Source organism: Euprymna scolopes, chromosome 43 (assembly GCF_053919585.1).
Source record: "Euprymna scolopes isolate OS-2025 chromosome 43, ASM5391958v1, whole genome shotgun sequence".
Taxonomy (NCBI): domain Eukaryota; kingdom Metazoa; phylum Mollusca; class Cephalopoda; order Sepiida; family Sepiolidae; genus Euprymna; species Euprymna scolopes.
The window spans coordinates 29,057,182-29,071,991 of record NC_136524.1 but is presented as its reverse complement, the minus strand read 5'-3'; the positions used below and the strand labels follow the sequence as shown (position 1 = coordinate 29,071,991).

At 32.5% G+C, this 14,810-nt stretch overlaps 1 protein-coding gene across 3 annotated transcripts in view; it reads right to left on the bottom strand.

Annotated features, from left to right (window-relative positions):
• Positions 1 to 13,659, bottom strand: part of LOC145268260 (signal-induced proliferation-associated 1-like protein 2) — a 201,636-nt gene extending 187,977 nt beyond the window's left edge. For 2 of the 3 annotated variants that reach the window (XM_080123607.1, XM_080123609.1), the window contains exon 1: positions 13,163 to 13,659. The gene's annotated coding sequence lies outside the window, so the exon portion shown is untranslated. The remainder of the gene's footprint in view (positions 1 to 13,162) is intronic. The other variant, XM_080123608.1, reaches the window with a different exon arrangement.
• Positions 13,660 to 14,810: the final 1,151 nt, after the last annotated feature.

The following is a 14,810-nucleotide window of genomic DNA, read 5'->3' as shown; positions in this document are numbered from 1 at the left end:
GCAGTAGGTTCCCAATGAGGGCAGGCAATAAATTGATTTGATTGAAAAATGGGCGATTTCACCAATTTCAATAAAAATATTACAAGTATGGAACATTAGTTGCTTCTGATTCAATCCCAGGCAGCATCAGGTCTCCCTGCTAGTTAGTCATAAAGACTGCTCGTTACTATTTGTATGTCTAACCACTAACTTATTTTTAATAAGCAAATCACAAACTGAATGCCACTCCAATTCTTTGCAGGTGTGTATTTTGACCAGGTTTGGTGACGATTAGTCAAGTGATGTGGATGCTAGGCTGTACACAAAAAATGTGATGAAGAAACTCAATTGAAAATCTCTACCAATGTTAAAAATCCTAAAAACACACATACCCTTAACGCTACCACTAACCAAGTCTCGATGGAAATATGAAAAAGACACAAATGTTATACATTAGATGGGTGTAATGATGATACGACACTCCTTGTTATTGCAGATGGTTGACTATGGTCCCCCTCCCACCAACAAAACACTTGTTTATCTGCAACCAGTATCAACGATTTTCTTTACTTTCTATCTGTGCCTAAAACTAAACAAAAATTCCACAAACAGTCGCAGGGGTGCTTCTCAGCTGACTATAACACGGTAGTTTTCAAGCCTTTTCTAAAATTCCCGAACACTTGTCTTTACCTTGAAAATTAGACTAGTCACCATATGCTTGAACTAGTGTCGATCTGTAATTCCATGAGCAAAGTACCTTCAAGTCATTTGTGGAAAACGATACTGCAGGGCTGCTTTTTAGCCAACTATAGTATCGATCTGTAACAGTACTGGACGAGCCAAAGGAACTTTGCAGAAATGCAATCTATCTGCATGTCAGGCCAGATGGTGTTGAAACAGCTGCAAAAATAAAAAATCGATGAAGCATAAATGCCGATTCAGGCTGTGACTAAAGTCGAACATTTGATTAATACAGTTCCTTCCCTGATGGAAGCCACCCTAGTTATTAGCGACACTTATTAGATGTGTTTCTACCAGTATTTAGTTTAATTTTATCTTAGGATGTAAGGTCCTTGCTCAATGCTTATCGCAATCATGCGGGGGTTATTTTGCGCTATAACTGAACAGAGTGGACATGTTACTTTTGAACCAATAAACACTTTAAAATAAGTTAAAACACAAATAAACTTAGTCAGGTAGCTAGAAGAGCAACTTATCTTGCCTGTGTTAACATTTGCTTGTTATGAATGATGACAGTAACAGTTAAAAATAATGTAATACGTAAAACAAGTATGAATGATGACTAACAGTTAAAAATAATGTAATACGTAAAACAAGTATGAGGCATATTGTTAAATAAGCTGTTGGATCTCTACATACGTAATTTGTTTTTATTGCTCATTTCATTTTTCTTCTCACCAAGTGTCTGTATATAAAGCCTTCTTTTAATGCTTGCATGGGGATTTATAGTCAAGCAAAGATTGCATAATCCTCAACAACATCTCTTCATTTTCCTTTTCTCAAGTATCATATTATACTGGAACATCTACATAATCTTGGGTTGAGAAGAAAGTTCCTGCAGAATTTTTAATTTTGATTTTAAATAATGTACTTTCAAATAAGTTTTCGTTATAATACCTTTACTTTATATATTATTTTAAGGAGCGTTTTTCACTAATCGTTTAAATTACAATCGTTTTAAAATTATATCTTCCTTTCAGAATGCTGAGTACAAGATGGAAAAAAAAAAAGCAAATTCACACAATTTCTTTATTTCAATTCAAAGTACGTCAAAAGACTACTGAAACAGCTCGAGATATCAATGAAGCATTTGGCCCAGGAACCACTACTGAATGCACAGCACAATGTTGGTTTGAGAAATTTTGTGGCGGCAACAAGAGTCACAAAGATGATGCACATAGTGGTTGGGCATCAGATGTTGACAACAATCAATTAAGAGCCTTACTCAAAGCCAATCCACGCACAACTGTTCAAGAACTTGCTTCTGAATTAGACTATTGTATGCGACGATTTCTAAACACTTGAGATAGATTGGGAAGATTAAAAAAAAAAAACTTGATAAATGGGTGCCTCACAAATTCAATGACAACCAAAAGAAACGCTGTTATGAAGCGTCATCTTTACTTCTTTTAAGGGCCCGTTTCTTGACTGGGTTGTGACTTGCGATGAAAAGCGAGTTCTTTATAACTGGTGACACTACTCAGTGGTTAGAGGCCAACGAAACTCCATGACATTTCCCGAAGCCAGAGTCGCACCAAAAGAAGATCATGCTGACTGTTTGGTAGTCTGCAACAAGTCTTATCCATTAGTTTTTTGAATGTAGGTGAAACTATTACGGTGGTGAAGTACTGTCAACAAATGAATGAAATGCATCAGAAACTTCGACAACAACACCCAGCATTAATCATCAGAAAAGGTCCAATTCTCCTCCACGACAATGCCCGACCGCACATTGCTTAACCAACTCTGCAGAAGTTGAATGAACTGGGCTACGAAACTGCCTCATCCACCATACTCTCAAAACCTCATTTCCCGATTACCACTTTTCCAAGGATCTTGACTTTCTGCTTGAGAAATGCTTCTAAAACCTAAGCGATATCAAAAACACCTTCAGCGACTTAATCGCCACCAGAACGGAAGATTTTTACGTTACTGGCATAAATACACTTGTTTTGCATTGACAAAAGGCGTGTGGATTTTGATGGTGCTTATTTTGATCAATAAATTTTTGTTTGAGTCACGATATATTCATCTAAATTTAAATGTTAAAAACTGCAAGAACTACCTTGTCAACAGGTTGGGTAAATTTAACCCTTCCCCCACCCAGAAGTTTTGCACCACTTTAGGTCCACTTACAATGATTAAAATCAAGATATAACACCACTAAACTTTACGTCTAGAATCTTTGTTTCAATTTTAATCAAACATGATTATGCTACTAGAAAATATATAAAATTTAAAGCTTAAGGAGTCTCAAGAAATTGAAATTCAGGGAATCTTGTATAATTGGTGTTGAATGACTATGGGTCAGATTCAATGCAAATCTGAAATATTTTAATTTTCAGATGTTTGTGTGTGTATATTTCATGCACCTTAAGAATCTTTCAGAATATTCCAACAAAACTGAAATTTAGGAAATATCTATTAATCGATGACTAATATTGTTAAAATGTTTTACAAAAAATTTAAGATATCTGAATTTCCATGAAGGGCTCACAACCCCCACCCCTTCGCATGAAACCAAAATAAATTAAATGTAGCCCACTTTTTTTTTTTTTTTTTACACAGGCATCACATTATCAAGGTCAAGAGGCCACTCAAGGATAAGAGTTAAAGAGTGTACAGTAGAAATTGGACAATATGGTAATCGTTAGTAATGAAAATTCGGTAAATTTGTTAACTTATATGGAACGGCTCATCAAGAACTTATTTACGTTAGACTTGAACACAACCATATTGTAGTCAGCCGGAAAGTAGGAAAATGGAAGACAATTCCACAGGCATGCAGTTCTAAGAAAGAAGCTCTGTTCATGGAATCTACGTTTTGGTTTAGGCACAGATAAAGAATGGGGGGAATTATTAATAGTGTTTTCAGCTAGATGAGTGTTTCTTGTGAAAGTTTGGCGAGGGGGGAGGGGGCCATAGACTGAAGCTCAGTCAAACACTTTCCATAAAAATAACGATACATCAGAGACAAACTCGCAACATCTCTTCTGTGAGATAGAGGTTGCAGTGAAGAGAAAAGGACATCTCCCATGAGGCTACAAAGTCTATTTTAAATTATCAAGGCAGGACAAGTCCTTTCTAGCAGCTCCTGCCCAAATGCATCAGCAGTGAGATATCTACTGGATCGATAGAAAGATCCCACCATTTTTCCAGTGGCCTTGGCAACAGATTTGATGTACGTGTTCCATTTAAGATCAGGAGTAATGGTCAAGCCCAGAAGCTTGTCAAAACTTGAGGCCTCCTGAAGACGAGAGCCATTCATTTCAATTGATGCCAGATGTGGATTAGAATGTTGATGATGTAAAGAGAGAAGCTTGGTTTTAAATGCATTAAAAGTAACCAGCCACTCCTTTCCCCATTGTACCACATGCTCAAGATCAGAGGAGAGAGAATCGGAGAGAACTTTGTCGTTTACTGTCTTAGATGTGCTACCATAAATGGTAGTGTCATCAGCATAAATGTCTACAAATGATGTAAGGATGTGATTTGGAAGATCATTAATGTAGATCAGGAAAAGAGTTGGGCCCAGGATGGACCCCTGAGGGACACCAGCATTAATACTGTGAGCTTCTGATTTTTGCCCCTCAACTACTACTCTTACGAACCTATCAGAAAGAAATGATTTAATAACTGAGAAGACATTTCCAGCTATACCATAGCTGGAGATTTTTTTTTTTTTAAAATTACATTTTCACCCCAAACAACGCACAATACCAATTTGATGTAGGAGGCTACTATCAATGACATAAGTTGCAGGGATACTATGAAAGGAGTTGAGCAGCAAGATGTCTGTTCACATTACACTTGAACTTCTGCATGTCAGTACAGTTGGGGAAGCAGGAACCCGGAAGAGAAGTCCAAAGTCTAGCAGTTCGTCATGACGTAATTTCTAGCAAACTTTTCACGACTAAAGCTGGAACGCTATATGTTTTGGTTTCGATTTTAACCAATGGCACCCAAGTAATCTTTAATTTTTGAAATCACTATATATTGGGTACAATATAATCGATTGATTATTGGCTCTATAATAATAAATTCACAATTTGCATACATTAAAAATATATTTAAGCATATTTTATGACCAGTGGGGGTTGGGCGACACTATATATTGGGTACAATAGAGAATTGATTCTAAATACGAAATCTGCATCCATTATAATATATTTAAGCACATTCTATGATTGGTCAACACTAGGAGGCTTTCTAGTATCATTTAAATAACTAGCATGGATACCCAGCGTTGCCAGGGTCAACATGAAGTTCGCTTTGGCCACACTTGCTACACTAAGAATATTGAGCAGTTTTTCATTATTATATATCAACTCCATCGTTACCAACAAATATTTTTAAAAATAAAAGAACGAATGAAAACACGAAAATGTTATCCCCCCCCCCGCCGCCCCCGAAAAAAAAAAAAAAAAAAAAAAAAAAGTATGTGACAAACACTCCACCAGATATTTCGGCAGAAGGGATATGGAGAGAAGCTATTCTTTGGATATTACCTTTATGACTATATTCCAGTTCAAGCGAATTTCTTTTATGCTACCTCAGTCTAGAAAGATTTGTCTTTACGGTCCGTTGCAACGAAAACAAACTAAATAATTCAGTTTCAAAAATACCAAAGTAGAATTTGTGTTAACCGAATGTTTATGTTATAAAAATGATGAGTTATGACTTATTGCATAGAAAAGAAAAAAAAAAATTAGTTACGATGTCAAAAAAATTGTGAAGAAAAAAAAAAAGAAAAAGTTTTTGTTTTAAATAAGAAATCGTAGTTGAATTGAATTGTTTGTTTATTTTAAAATAAAAATTCATTAGACCACAACGTTAATTGCGAAATCACGGAAATTATTTAAACTAATTAAAAAAATAGCACTTGAAAATTTTTAGTTTTAATATTCGCTGAAAAAGAAAAAAAACCAAAAAAAAAAAAACAGAAAGAACAACGTTTGTGCGCAAGGGAAATAACTCAAACCAATTCATTAAAAAAAATAAAAAATAATAATTCGATGTTGGTAAAAATAAATTAAATATGTTATCAATATAAATCAAATTTAAATAATAAACTTAAATAGAACACTTAAAATAATTCTCACACTATAAACAATAACTAATATACCGCTATTTAATAAAGTCGATTTTCCTTAATGAAATATGCAAATGACATCACCTCTTTAATCTTATATTTTGCAATAATCATAGTATAATGAATAGGAATGAATATGAATAATATGATAAAGTAATGGATTTTGTATATATTAATCAACTTGTGAACAAACAGACAGGAATACAAATTTATATATAGATAACGTAATAAGTGCATTGGGGGTTTATAGAACAGGTTCTGTTTGTGTGCAAGAGATAATTATTACTATGACAGACATAAATTATTTTACAAGGAATTACAGTTGGGAAATTATTAAATCAAAAAATATTTTGCTTTTGAATACAAGTTAGAAGCCATTAAAGTTTGCCGTAAATACCATTCTGGGTAACTTAAGTAACCAACTTGTTTGACTAAACAAACATGGCCACTTTAACCATAATCGGTATTTACACCAACTTTAAAGACTTATAATTTCTATTAAATACAATTTTCAACGCTAATCGGTCGTAAACTGACACTTGTGCATTGCTGTTTTTTTTGTTTTTTTTTCAACGTTTTTTTATTTTTTATGAACTTCTTTGAAGGGGGAGACAATTCAAGAAGACCCTATCCGAAAATGCCAAAGTCTTGCACAACCTTTCGTTAAAAACAAAACGAATACATTAAAGTAATGCAATAAAACAAAGCATTAATTATCTGAACATTTGCAGAATTAAATCAGAATTAAAATTAAGGAAATTCTTAAATGAATGAAAGTTGTCAATTATATGAAAAATGTATGGCTTAAAATTTATAGTTTTGAACAGTCATTATTAGCATGCGAATTTTTTTTTTTTTTGGAGAAAGAGAACTTTTCTAAATTTTATTTTAATAAAATGTTCGAATAATTAATTAATTATTTAATTTTTTTTTTGTTTTTGTTTTGTTTTGTTTTTTTAATTATTGCATTACTTTAGTTTGCTTTTAACTAAAAGTTACACAAAACTTTAGCATTTTCAGATCGGGTCTTCTTCAATTCCCTCTCCCTCAAAGGAGTTTTCAAAAAAACTAACAAACAAGTGGCCGAGAAACTAGTAGACAAAGGAAAATAAATTGCTTTTTGACTAGTTTCCCAATTGCATTTTCTGTAAATTAATGTCGCAGTGCTACTATATTATGCAAACGAAAAAATATGAGATTTCAAGTAAAACAAATACGTTAATTGTAATGTCACAAATAATAACATCTAACAGAAAAAAAAAAACAGAGAAAAAAAACGGAAAACGATCAGATAGAAAAAAATTTATTAACGTAAAACGGTCTTCGATAAAGTTTAAACAGGGAATTTGTCCGACATTTTGAATTACGTTCGTCACATGACGTAAGCAATAGAAGTTAATTATCTCCCCTTTCAAATTTATTTTTCATCAGTTACTGTTCTACCTTATCGTTTTTCGTACTTTTGGTTATGTTACTATTTGGGACCTGTCAATTATGTAGTTACCATTTGTTTCACTTCACACACACACACACACACACACACACACACACACACATATATTAGTTTTCGTTTAAGCGCCTATATCGCCAATACTTATGATTACCCATTAAAGCTAAGAGTGCAATGTAAGACACACCGTATCCTTATTTACTTGGTTCTCAAAGCGGATAGAGTTAGACACAATGTCGGTTCTTAATGTGGAGAGAATTCAACTACCCCAAAAGAGACTCTGGAGTGGGAGAAACATTAAAATTACCTTAGTGTAGGAGGACTTTTTCTTCAGAAGTGCGACAGATGAGGTGCATTATCATAGATAGTTTTGGTTTAGATCAGAGTGAAAGCAACAGTGCCGTCAAGGATATCAGTTTGAAACTAAACTGTCCAAGTAACACGAGAATGATAGTTTTTAGGTTAGTTTCAAACGGAGGAATGTGTTTTTAACCAGAGGAAAAAAGTAACAAAGACGCTTTGTAACTTCGGTGAAACTAATAGAAGGGTTATTTTATTTTTATTTACTTTCTTCTTGTTATTTCTTTGTTTTTAAAATAAAATAAAAATTTAAAAAAAAAAAGGTATTTAACTTTATGTTGATAGCAGTTAACCAAATTTATAAATTTTATCAGCTTCCCGTGGAAATTGGAATAACTTCTTTACCAGTTTGTAGTTTTAAAAAAAACTTGTATTCTAAATTAAACGGAGATTACCCCCCCTTCCTTCTCCCACAACCAAGAGAAAACCCTATGGAATGTGTAATCGAGTCTGACCACGTTAAGAAGGTAGCACAATATTTAGGTCTGTCACATTAAGCCCTAATAGAAAAAAAAACTATGCTGAATTTCTCCGGAAGTGAAAGCCATGAATCAAGTGTGTGTGTGAGGGGGAGAGAGAGAGTACGAGTACTCAACTATGTTAGCAAGAGCCTAAGAGTAGTGTACAATCTAATAGAGGGGTGGTATTCCAAAACACCTATTTGCCAGAAACCGCTGGTATGGATGGCTAAATATATGGAGACAATACATAAAACGCACACATATGTGTGTGTGAGAGAGAGAGGGCAGGAGGAGCTGTAACCGACATTTTCTTTAACTTCCTTCTCCATTCCTTAGTTTTTATGTGCTTGCAATTTGTTGCGCACCTTTCAGAAGCGCATCTTCATTAAGTAATCATCATACACTTTACAGTTACATATATAAAAAATCTCTCATATATATATATATATATAATAAAACCAAAAATAAATGCTTTAATAAAAATCAAAAAGCAACAACAAAAAATAAAGTAAAAAAAAAAAAAAAAACTTTTGTAGCAACAGCTAAATATAATTTCCGTATAATTTTAAAATAAATAAACTGTACTTAGCAGATTACAGTTCTTATGAAGTTTATTTCGAGTAATGACGGAGAATTTACAGTCCGTGCTGGGAATTGCGGAAGCTGTTTAAGGATTTGAAAGCAAATTTAATAATTTTTTTTTTTTTTTGGAGGGGGGGGGGCAACTTAAAATAATTTTATGGGGGAGGGGTGGAACTAAAATTTTCTTTAAATCTACTCCTTCGCATGCTTAGTGTCGTCTGCAAGTTTACATTTTTTTCCCGCCGCTTCCAAATCGTAAAATGCTTCTGCCATTTCCGGGACAGACTTAAGATTCTCAGTCAATATTCGGAACGATATCCATAAGAACCGAAATCCTCTTGGTGCCCATTCCATACAAATAGAAAATATAAATAAAACTTTGTAGCAAGCACCTGTAACACTTTATAAAGCGTAAGTCAGTGAACCAAACCATAACCAACCAAAACGAAAAAAAAAAGTTTTTCGTTTATGTAATAATGTCTAAAAATAAACAAACAAAACTTTTTCCTTAAAGTTTTTTTTTTTTTTAATTTAGACTTATTACACATTTATACGACCATAACAGCTTAAAATAAAATTTCAGAGATAGAATCGTGCTTAGGAGGCTCCAGTTGGACCGCCATGTTGTGTTGCTAGTATTTAAATATAAATACATACCTTCCTTATAAGGTGTAGGGGAGGGAGTAATTATTATTTTGGTTCTATAAAATAGTTAAAAAAAAAATGTACACCTAGAAGAAACTATCTATAATTAAAACGAAAATTAAAATATTTAAGTATTAAAAGACTCTTAAAAAGAGCAGCATCAGATCTCTAAAAATAAATGTTACTTTTTATTTGTTTTTTTTTTATTATTAAGGGGTCAGTCAGTGAAAAATGATAAGTATTGTGTCACAAAAATAGCGAGTCAGAAGTAAGCGGACAGTCAAAATATTTTTGTTCGAATGTGAAATTTGTTATGACAAAAAAAAAAAAAAAAATTGGTGGCAATTTGAAGGAAACTTTTTTCACCGTTTCCATACAGACTCGCAGCCTGTATTTTTTAAAGCAGGTTATAAAAGTGATCGAATTCGTCTGTAGACCACGAACCTAATCAGAATAGATTTGATGGAGTTGTAAAATCATATATATATATATATATATATATATATATATATATATATATAATTTTTTTCTTTGAAACCAATGAATACACTTCAATTATTATAAGCATGTATATATCCTACGTTATACGCACAAACACAGGTTTTGTTAAACGTAATAAAGGAGTTTAATTGTTAATATTAGAAAATGTATATTCAAGGAAGGGCATAAATCAGTTAAAATTAGATTTCCAAAATAGTGTTATTGTTTGTTTTTTTGGGGGGGAAGGGAGGGGGTTCAGGAAGTGGATGATTATTTTACATTAAATTTATATAGTGAAATGAACCCCACTCTAAATTTTTTGCCAATTATTTCCATGGTGTTGACATAAAATCACTCGGAAAAAAAAAATCATTTTTATTTCCGTTCACATCGTGGAGGTTGGGAGCAAAAAGGAAAACAAACATTAAGAAAAAAAAAATAGTCGCCATTTTAGGAAATAAATGGTTACCCGTTCTGTTTTACCCCCCCCCCCCAAAAAAAAAAAACAACAACTGGTTCTGGTCAAGAAGTGGCTGTTCGGTTTATACAAGTAATCCTCGACCCTAAAACGGTTATATAACATTTTTGGTGCTTGTTAATATAGAGTCGACAAATCGATTTTTTTAACAGGTTTTAAACAAAAACAACATTACGTACTTAGTTGTCATGTTGAAAATAATAATATAGCCAAAAATTACAAAAATTCAGAGTAGAACAACTGCTATTGTGTTTCTAGTAAAATAAAAAAGAAAAGTATCGCTATAAATGTTGGTGTTGGTCTGGTCGCCATTACAATATAATCTAAAATTTGCGTCCGAGTTATGTCCCTTGTGCATAAACTCTTCAGTCTACTTTAAAACATCTAAAATACAATTTTCCGTAAAAATTACTTTTAATTATAAATCTTTCTACTCAATGAATTTTAGGAATTTTTAGATATGTAACTATTTTTGATATGACAATGAAGTACGACGTACTGTACGTAATATTGTTTTTGCTTAAAACGATAAAATAAATTTTTTAATCGATCTGTTGACTATTTTTTCCAGGTATTTCGAAGATGTTGACATGTAATCTCACGAAAAAGAAAGAAGAAAATAACACTTTTTAGTTTTCCTGCTGACAGTGTGGGGCATGGGGCAAATGGTTAAAGTTTTACCTAAAGTGTAATTCACTTTTTTATGCTTCTGCTTAGTGCTTCAACCAACACTTAAGTTGGTCGATAAGTTACTTAGTTTTTGTTTATATATAAAATAAACATTTATACAGATAAACATCTGTCGAAACTTTGGTGTTGAAATGAAAAGAACAAAAAAGGTGAATTTAGATTAACCATCTCAGCTTCTCTAGGGAAAAAAAGATTCTACTTTTTTTAAAACAGTAGTAAACGCTGAAAAAAAAAACTGGTTGACAGAAGGGGGAAAAGGCCAATTTTAGAATTTAGAGTGGGGGGTCATTTTCGTATATAAATTTTCAATCTTCACTATTAACTTTTTACATAATTTAACTAATTTTTTTCACCACTAACTGCAAGTCCTAGTGGCAAGAATATAAAACCACAAAAAAGTAGCCCCCCCCCCAATGCACAGAATTAATTTCCCATAAAAAACAAATTGCTAGGAACAAAGTGTAAAATCTGTTTGTTCTCAGTTCTAATGTTAAACAGAATCTATCCCATCCCTGATAGTCAGTGAAGGAGAAATTTTTCTAGACCAAGCCACTTTTTTCCTTTTAATCCAAAAGGACCCTTTTTTGAGGGAGCTGGATTTTTTTTTTATCTATATTAAAAACAGAACTTGTTTTTAACTTTACGTCATGAGGGAGACAAGTAAATAGAAACTACCTTAAAACGCTAGAAGCGCTCTAAAAATGGAGAGGGGGATCATTTCATGACTAATCTTTATGCAAAACTGATCCCCCTCTCGAAATACTAATGTATTTGTTTTCCTTATCGATAATTTATTTTTTTGGTGCATTCACGCGTAATTACCTAAAATAAAAATAAAGTAGAATCTATTTTTTTAAAAGAGGATGTAATTTATCTGAGAACTACAATAATACCTTAATTGGGAAGTTTACTTGGCCTTTTGGCCAAGATCAAAGTGTAGTATCTGTTCTTCAGATGCAGCACTTCCATTTCTCGTTCTCTTTCAGAAAGAGAAATCCTTCACGACAGAGACAATTTTTATTTTTGTACTTTTTCTCCACGTTAAAAAACGACCATGGTGTCTAACTGTCCCGTGGGGAGGCATTGCAAATAGGTATAATAATACTTTAATATCCAGAACACGTCATAAACAAAAGTAAAAGTGTTAAATACACATCAATGCATAAAAAAATAAAACTTAAAGAAATAGAAAGCAAAGAAATAAAGATGGATACTTCTTTTTATGTCATTAAAAAAAAAAAAAAAAAAGTTACCCCTAAGCGAAAAAAAAAAAAAGATAATAATTTGTAATACGTACGTAAAGCATTAAATATTTTTTCTAAAGATATTTAATAAAAAATATAAACTTTTAAGAAACTTATGATATAGTTATTGTCAGCATTAATTATTGATGGAAACTTTAAACTTGTTTACAACCAAACTAACTTCAAGGAGAAAGTTTTGTGAATTTTTATTCCTACAGATTTTCGTGAATAAATTAGGCACGTTAGAAGAAAAATAGTGGAATAATTTGAATTCATTTACTTATTTATTTTTGTTTTGTTTATCTGATAAATTTTTTTATATAATTACTTACGATTAAGTGAAAAAAAAAAAAAAAAGTAGACGCGAGGATATTGCATTAAAAAAAATTTGAATGAACTTGTGAGAAACGATAAATTATAGTAATTTCTTTTTACATTCATAAAAAGAACTTTCAAGTTTTACATTTTACTATTAATGTCTACAAATGTTCCAAAGTTTTAGTATTTATCAGAAAATCAACAAAATAAACTGTATATTATAAAAAAACAACAACAAAAAAACTAATTACTTTAAGTGTCTAAAATCGTTTCAAAACTTTTTTCGTTTTACGACAAAGAAGAAAAAATACTTCCTTAAACTTTTAATCTTAAAAATAAAAAAAAGTTGCTATTTTTTTTTAAATTTTTTATTCATATTATTTAAAAATAAAATTACTATACTTCTAATTATATATATATATATATATATATATATATATATATATATATATATATACTAAACTTAGTATAGATTATACTTTAAAAAGTCGAATACGTTTTAATGTTATTAATTCTACAAATAAACAAAAAAAAAGTTAAGGAAAGTAATATCAAAAATAATCGGTATTTTTATGACATATTGTACTATTAAGAAAGTACACATAAAAATATGTAATTTTGTAGATAAAAAAAGTAACAAACCTGTATTTGGTGAAGTAGCACTTAAGTACGCAAGTAAGTACAAATTATGTCGGGCGATCTAGCCCTGTTCGTCCTGCAACATCCCTTCGTTTTTGTTTTTTGTTTTGTTTTCGTTGGTTTTGTCTTTAGTTTATGAATGCAACAAATTTATACAACTATTCAAATGAATTATTCTAACTACAGCCACTTCTGGAAGACGGGCTGTAACTAATTTAGTAAAGGCAAGCGATACACATGCCATAAAAAATGGCCAAAAGAGTTCAGCACAGATCCATGCCGAGAGAGAGCGAGAAAAAAAATAACTAACCCATGAACACGACACGAGAGAGCGCATTCATACAGTTTTTACAAACAACACTATACTTTTATATAAATGAAACAGAGGTTACGAAGCGTTGTGTACACCTAGAGAAAAGAGAGAGCGGGGAAAAAAGATTACACACGCGCTCTCTGTCTTTCTCTCTCACTCACTCACACACACGCACGCGCACTCTCTCTTTGTCTCTCTCTCTCTCTCTCTCTCTCTCTCACACACACACACACACACACACACACACATGCACACGCAATAACCAAAAAGAAAAACTAACACACACACACACACACACACATGATAAAGTCACTAATAAAGGATTAATGATCTTACTAGAGAAAAGAATAAAGGAGAATTTAATTGAGAGCTTCAACAATTATTAATAGTATTTCTAAGTACGGAACAGGTTATTTTATTTTATTTTTTGTAATACATCTCTCCTTGGTCTTTTTGATGAAGCAAAAGTGTAGTATCTGTTCAGAGGCTGCAGCTCATTCCCCCCCCCCTGTCCTCGGCCAGTGAAGTAGAAGTCCTTCTAGACTAAGGCACCTTCCATTTTTTGTCAGAGTACCCCTTTGTGGTGGCATAATTATCTCCTGATTATTTAACTTGTATCGGCGGTCACCCGGTGTGAGTTGAGCCAGCTCCAATGGTGTTAACCACATCACTCGTCAATGTCTCCTATCCTCAGCAGCTGAGTCAGTGGCATGATTTAGCCCAGGGTTTCCCAAATTGGGCTTCACGGGGCCCTGGGGCTCCATGAGTGAGGCTGAGGGGCTCCGCAAGCCCTTTTTTAAAGACGACCAAATACTTTATATGGGAAAATAAAATAACTGCATACATTTAATTATTCATCTTTTATACTGGAAAGAGAAATTATACATAACTACAGGTGTAGAATTTCAGGATGGTTCATGAAAAAGTAAATAAAAAAAAATAAATTAACAAAAAAAATGCAACAATTTTTTATTACCCCCCCCCAAAAAAAAAAAATATGGTTGTAAACTTGAAAATATAATAAAATCACAAACAGGAACAATTAATGAACAAGTATAAGTTAAAATTTGAAATTAATGTTTTTCATATGCATTTTAGAAATTTTCTTGTTAGTGCTCTGTGAAAAACCTTTGCCCTGCTCAGGGAGTCCATGTTGTCCTGAAGTTTGGGAAACACTGATTTAGCCATTCGCAATTCCATCGTCAGACACCAAAAGTGCAAGGACTGGATACAAGTTCCATGTTTGCCTTTACTGTTGCAAGATATGCCTTGAATTGGTCACCTCGTCACTTCATTCAACCAGTGGGTGCATTGGGTGCTACCAGTTTATAGATTAAA